The following is a 7,468-nucleotide window of genomic DNA, read 5'->3' as shown; positions in this document are numbered from 1 at the left end:
ACACTGAAGGGTGTGCAGGCGCCTCATATTTTGTAGGTAGCACCTTATATCTTGTTATTTCTAATGGGAGGTGTTGTTTAATTGTTGCATATCGTATATATATTTACTAGGGCTATGCAAAACAGCACTATTTCATTTTGACTTCTGTTTTGCCATTTTGAAAGGACAGTGTTTTGTTTCGTCGTTTTGTTTCATCAATACTGTTTCGCGATTTCGGAGCGTTTTGACGTTTCACCCATGGGCTATAATGGGGAATCATGAAGATGCCTATAACAGTCATTTCTTGCCTTATTCATATAAAAATTGCAGGCATGGTAACCCCTTCTGAGGGCATAAAGTCTGCCAAGTTTCAAGGAGATAGGTGCAGGAAACTCTGGAAAACTGCACCTCAAACTGTTCAAAGCAAAACTTGTATCAAACTTGTATCACTTGTCAGCAGTAGCCTGTTGTCATCCTGTGTGTAGATCTGGGCACCCATGCCCCCCAGGAGGGCTGTGGGGCTGTGATGGACTCTTCTCAGGGGGTATGGGTCCCTGGAACTGCATTTGGGATGACAGCATGCTGCCGCTGCCAGCTGGAGCCAGTGCCAGCACCTGAGTTTACTGAGCACAGCCTGTACCAAGTGTCTGGAAGAGCCCAGGTGGCAGCAGCAGCATGCTGTCATCCTGTGTGCTGATCTGGGGGCCCACGCCCTCCAGGAGGAGTCTGGCACATCCCCACAACCCTTGTGGGGGGGCAGGCCCCTGAATGGGAAGACCCCTGTGTGGGAAGATAGCATGCTGCTGCTGCTGGCGGGGGCCGGCAGCAGCATCAGGCTTCCCAGCGCTCAGCAAGGGCTACACCCAGTGCCGGTCCCAGCTTGCAGCTGCAGCCTGCTGTCATCTCACATCATCCAGGGGCCTGCATCCCCTAGGAAGAGCTGGGGGAAGTGATCAGATTGCTGGGGGAAAGCTTGAGGAGCTGGGGAATCCAACTGGGACCTGGGAGAATGTTCAGGGACCTGAATCCCTTCTATTTGGAGAGGGGAGCACATACTTGGGTCCACCCAGGTTACATAACAACGAAAGACTAATCAGGATATGGCTCCTTTGGCTCTTTTCTTTTTGCCTCCACTTATTACTGGCATCCTTCATTAATGTCCCAGAGTCCATAGAAAGCTTCCCACAATCCAAAAGTGAGGTGGGTACAGGAGCTTCAGTGTAGGAGGGTAGGGAAGAGGAAAGGAAATGAAGTAGAGAGCTTCTTCCAAGTTCTGCTACAGAATAAACTCATGAGAATCATCAAAATGAAACACCTCTTACCAGATATACAAAATGCAGTTGTGTGGGTCGCTTAGTTCCTGAAGCACAGCTTCCTCTGAGCTGCTTTAGCAGGCTCGTTACCCCTACTGAATTCCTAGCTGTGGTTCCATCTTTGCCAAGGAAGCAAAAGGATGAAGTAGTTAATATCTATAGGACGGGGTGGCCAACATTCATGATTTTATCTCAAGTGGGATGATAGTTGATATCTAAGCACTGAATCAGGAGACTGAAGGAGAAACTAGCTAGCAGTTTTTTAAAAAGTAGGCATCTGTCTTCTATGGCTGTAGAGAAAAGCCTGAAAGCATAATCTGTATGAATTTTAGCAAAAATATCCCCAAATTCATTATCTTTACCACAATCTTATGATTTTTATGGCCCTCATGACTTTGGGGAGCCTGGCATGATTTTTTTAAAGCTTGGGACTAGCAATATCAATGTCAGCTTAAGTGTCTAGTGATGGTAACACTCACTGAGAAGGTGTCTTCTCGGGTATCTAAATAACTTTTCAGTTGCTCTCTTGTAACTATTATTTATTGCTGCATGTACTAAACTGTGAGCACTATCCTATACTAGTGTCAGTTTAAAAAAAATCCTGTGGTTGGTTGGCTTATTTGTTTTCTTCCAAGAAATATATATTTGAAATCAAGAAAACAGAAGGATTCTTATAATTCTGGAAACAGACATCACCTTCAGGCAAAGTACAGCTATGCATATTGTTGCAATTTACATTTTTCATGCTACTTTTCCAATAAATTCATATTGGGGTTGAAATACAAGAGGATTTGTTAAACTATTTTAAAAGTTTCATAAACATTAGGGCTGCAAGGGACCTCGGAAGATCACTGGGTCCAGCCCCCTGCCCCAGGGGCAGGATGTCACCAGAGATCATAGGATCCCAGCAAGATAAACATCCAAATGTCTCTTGAAGGCATTCAAAGTAGGTGCTTTAAGTTCTTCCTTAATGTCCAGCCTGAAACAGTCATGGAGGACTTTGACTGTTTGACCTGGTCACCCCTCGGGGAACTCTGGTGAACAGATGTTCCCCCAGATCCCGGTAAGCACCCCTGATAAACTTACCAGTGGCCACCAGATCGCCCCTGAGCCTGTGCTTTTCCAGGCTGAAGAGTCCCATGGCTCTCAGCCTCTCATTAATAAGGTCTGTTTTCCTGACATCTGATCATGCGCATGGCTCTCCTCCTACACTCTCTCAAGCTTCTCCACATCCTCTTTGAATTGTGGAGCCCAAAACTGGACGCAGTACTCCAGCTGCGGCCTCACAAAGGCTGAGTACAATGGGAGAATGATGTCCCGGGATTTGCTTGAGAAACACCTGCAGGTGCAAGCCAGTGTTTTGCTCGCTTTACTAGCTGCAGCATCACACTGAAGGCTCATGTTCATCTTGTGGTCAATCATGAACCCCAAGTCCCTTTCATCTGTAGTGCTAACCAGTGTAGTACCACCCAGCCTATAAGCATGTTGCAGGTTTTTTCTCCCAAGGTGGTGAAGCTTACATTTTTCTGTGTTAAACACCATCACGTTCTCATCCACCCATTTCCTGAGCCTATCAAGGCCTGCCTGGATCACCCTCCTGTCCTCAGGTGTGGATGCTTTGCCCCAGTGTTTGGTGTTATCGGCAAACTTGGCCAGTCCACTCCTGACACCAATGTCTACATCACTGATGAAGATGTTAAATGGTATAGTCCCTAGGACAGAGCCTTGAGGGAGCCCACTGGTCCCAGGGCACCACGATGATTGACTTCGGTCTACCACCACCCTCTGGGTCCAACCACAGAGCCAATTCCCTAGCTAGCGGATCGTGGTGAGGCCAAGGCTGCAGTTGGCCAGTTTTGCCAAGAGGTGATCATAGGACACCAGATTAAAGGCTTTTTTGAAGTCAAGATATATGACATCAATCTCTTCCCCTTTGTCCAGGTGATAGGTTACCTGGTCATAAAAGGAAATGAGATTGGTCAAGCAAGACCTACCTGCAACAAAACCATGCTGGCTATCCCTCAGGATGTTGCAGCTGAGGGACTTGGGACTCTTCAGTCTAAAAAAGAGAAGGCTGAGAGGGGACTTGGTAGCAGCTTACTGCTGCATCAGAGGAATACATCAAGGGCTCACTGAACAACAGTTCACTAGGGCACCCTTGGGGAAAACCAGGAGTAATGGCCACAAACTCCTGGAAGACCGTTTCAGGCTTAACGTTAGGAAAAACTTCTTCACAGTTAGGGTGTCCAGACTGTGGACTAAACTCCCACCAGACCTGGTGAAATCACCTACCCTGGAAATCTTCAAGAGGAGACTGGATGGTCACCTAGCTGGGGTCACCTGACCCCAGTAGTCTTTCCTGCCTAGTTCGAGGAGGCTGGACTCAATGATCTTGCAAGGTCTCTTTCAGCCACTTACAATCTATTAATCTAATTTTAGATGGAAATTAAGTTTTGAAAACTTATCAGATCATTTATTTTGAACCACCCAAAATGGACATAATAGCATTGTAGATTTTTTTTTGTAGCCATTGTTGATTAATTAATAATCTAGGTCTATATATGATGTCAGAACAAACCTTCAAGTCACTTCAATTAGGTATAGAAGGAATGCAAGATTGGACCCTAATAAATCAGTGTTCAAAGTTTTTGTAAATGCAAAGTAGCAATGAATAATTATTTTAAACAACTATTATTATTATTGCTATTATTGTTATTGTTATTATGTACATCCATCCACATTAACATTTTCTGTCATAGTAGTTGACATTTCAAAACAATCTCTAGTGCTGTTGTAGTAAACATTATAACATTAAAGCCTTACAACCACAAGCTTTGGAAGAGAAAAATTTGGAAATTCTTCAGGGAATAAGATAATTTTTAGCTAATAAGAGTTAGGTAGTGCTGAGTTGCCCTGATGGTCCAGGAGATATGCAAAAGACAAGAATACTTGTGGGTGGTATCTTTTACTGGATCAACTCAATGGCTGACATAGAAATAGGCAAGCTTTCAAGTATTACAGTTTTCTTTCTCAAGCCTCAGGAAGGGTACTGCAATACCTGAAAGCTTGCCTATGTCTACATCAACAATACAGTTAATCCAGTTAAAGATACCACCCACCAGAATTTTGCCTAATAAAGGTTAGAAAATGTCTTTTTCTGCTGGCAGGCATCTTACCCTTTCCTTTAAAGCAATGAAAACTAGCCACAATTGGAGACAGAACAGACCGAGAAATTTGTACCATTTCTGTGTTTTGGTGAGGTGGGAGAGTTCTGCAGATAGCTATTGAAGCTTAATCTGGGGGCATGTCTACACTGCAAAAAATAAAAGGTAAATTTTTAACTTGAGCTAGCTCAACTGAGTTTGCTATTGTAATTGGAATTAAATGAAACAGTGGTAATTTGGGTCTTACCTTCAACTTAAATGATATATGGGACTTCTAAAATGAGATATAACCTAAATTTGATTCATTTTCATAGCTAACTCATGTCAAGATACAAAACTCAAAGTAACCAATTAAAGTTAGGAACACACATAGGCATCCCCTGAGGGGGATGTCCTCAGGGGATGGAAGGTAATCCTGATGAGGATCAAAGGGAGCAGGAGAGCACACAAGCCTCCATGGCTCACCAAAAGCATCTGGGAATGTCTTCTTGCTAAAAAGGAGGCTTATACCCAATGGAAAGAAGGGGTCATCTCCAGGGAGGACTATTCTGCAGTTGCTCAGGGATGTAGGGGGGTAGTTAGGAAGGCCAAGGCGGAGATGGAACTGGGACTAGCTTCCCAGATTAAGGACAATAAGAAGTCCTTTTTTAAATACATAGGAGGTAAAAAGAAGGTCCCGGGTAATGTGGGGCCCTTGCAGGACGCGTTGGGAAACTTGGTCGTCACACCAGACGACAAAGCTAGCATGTTTAATGATTTCTTTGCCTCCATCTTCCTAAGTAGGGACCAGGACAGCCACCTCCCTGTTGGGCCCCCCTCGGCCAAGGTTTAGCAAGGGTTTAGTTAGGGAGCTTCTCGAGGGGCTAGATGTTTTCAAGTCAGCCGGTCTGGATGATCTCCACCCTAGAGTTCTAAAGGAACTGGCCCAGGTCATTGCAAGTCCCCTGGCATGGCTTTATGAGCACTTGTGGTGCTCTGGAGAGGTACCGGAGGACTGGAAGAGGAACAATGTGGTTCCCATCTTCAAAAAAGGGAGGAGGGATGACCCGGGAAACTATAGGCCAGTTAGTCTTACCTCGATCCTAGGCAAGCTGTTTGAGAAAATTATTCTGGCACACATCCAGGAGGGGCCAGCAGGGGACTGCATGCTTAGGGGCAACCAGCACGGGTTCATCAGTGGCAGGTCCTGTCAGACCAACCTGGTGGCCTTTTATGATCAGATCACCAGATCATTAGATGCAGGGGTAGCAGTGGGTGTAGTCTTCCTGGACTTCTGGAAGGCTTTTGACACTGTCTTTCACCCCGTTCTCATTAAGAAACTGGAGGGCTGTGGCGTAGATACCCACACAGTCAAATGGGTCACCAACTGGCTGGAGGGCCGCATCCAGAGGGTGGTAGTGGATGGGTCCTTCTCAACCTGGAAGGACGTGGGCAGTGGGGTTCTCCAGGGCTCGGTCCTCAGGCCTGCACTGTTCAACATCTGCATCAATGATTTGGACGAGGGGGTAAAAAGCACCCTGTTCAAATTTGCTGATGACACTAAGATGTGGGGGCACATGGGCACACTAGAAGGAAGCAACAGGATACAATCAGACCTAGACAGGTTACAGGGGTGGGCGGATGGAAATAGGATGGGTTTCAACACAGACAAGTGCAAGGTGATGCACGTTAGGAGGAACAACCGGCACCACACCTACAGGTTGGGGAACTCCCCTCTTGTCAGCACAGAGGTGGAAAAGGATCTTGGAGTCATCATTGACTCAAGATGAACATGGGTCGGCAGTGTGGGGAGGCAGTTAGGAAGGCCAACTGTACCTTGTCATGCATCCACAGATGCATTTCAAGCAGGTCAAAAGAGGTGATCCTCCCCCTCTGTGCGGCACTGGTCAGGCCGCAGTTGGAGTACTGCGTCTAGTTCTGGGCACCGCACTTCAAGAGGGATGTGGAGAGGGTCTAGAGGAGAGCCACTCACATGATATGGGGACAACAGGGCAGGCCCTATGAGGAGAGGCTTCGGGATCTGAACCTGTTCAGCCTCCACAAGAGAAGGCTGAGGGGGGATCTTGTGGCCTGTTATAAACTAGTCAGGGGGGATCAGCAGGCATTGGGGGAGTCACTGTTCCCCCGAGCACCGCCAGGAGTGACCAGGAATAACGGTCACAAGCTGGCAGAGGGTAGGTTTAGGTTAGACATCAGGAGGTGCTATTTCACAGCCAGGGCGGCTAGGGCCTGGAACGAACTTCCAAGGGATGTGGTGCAGGCTCCTACCCTGGGGGTTTTTAAGAGGAGGTTAGATGAACACCTTGCCAGGGTCGTTTGACCCCAGTACTCTTTCCTGCCATGGCACGGGGTTGGACTAGATGATCTGTTCAGGTCCCTTCCAACCCTAGAAACTATGAAACTATGAGTTCCTTCGATACATCCTATTGCTTAATGACTTGGCTGCTTGACTTGGTGTATCTCCCATCGATTTCACTGGAGCAGAGCCATGGGACAGAGCATGACCCCCTGCCTTCAATACAGAAATGTCCAGAATGTCACCCATCATGAGTGAAGGGAAAAATCAACAAAAGATGAAATGTTCAAATTTCATGGTTCCTATCACTTAACGTTAAAAAATGTGCTCTGACACAGAACGATAAACACAGTTTTTTAAATACATAAGAAAACAAAGGCCTTGAACTAGCCTTAAGATTTTCTGTACTTAAGAACGTTTCACAAGGCCAGGACAGCATACTATGGGATAGCAGAGTATGAGAGAGAGACCCTTTCCCAAACCCTGCCATAAGTTAGATTGAAGAAATGCACACTGGCAGTTATAATTGTTAGGTGTTGCTGACTGACATATAACTACAGAGGTAAAAAAAGTGTAGATGCGTTAGTAAAGTCAATATTATTGGGAATTTGTTCCCCCTGCACTGTGTAAGTATAAGCAGTTTCTAGAGTATGACCAATTACATTCTTTTTTTATTACCAGTCACAAATGTATTTTTATTAGCTGGTTTGTTCAAT

The sequence above is a fragment of the Crocodylus siamensis genome, chromosome 1, assembly GCF_052110815.1.
Source record: "Crocodylus siamensis isolate JL-2025a chromosome 1, ASM5211081v1, whole genome shotgun sequence".
In the NCBI taxonomy this organism is placed as follows: domain Eukaryota; kingdom Metazoa; phylum Chordata; order Crocodylia; family Crocodylidae; genus Crocodylus; species Crocodylus siamensis.
The sequence above is the reverse complement of the archived record's forward strand: the minus strand, read 5'-3'. Positions refer to the sequence as shown.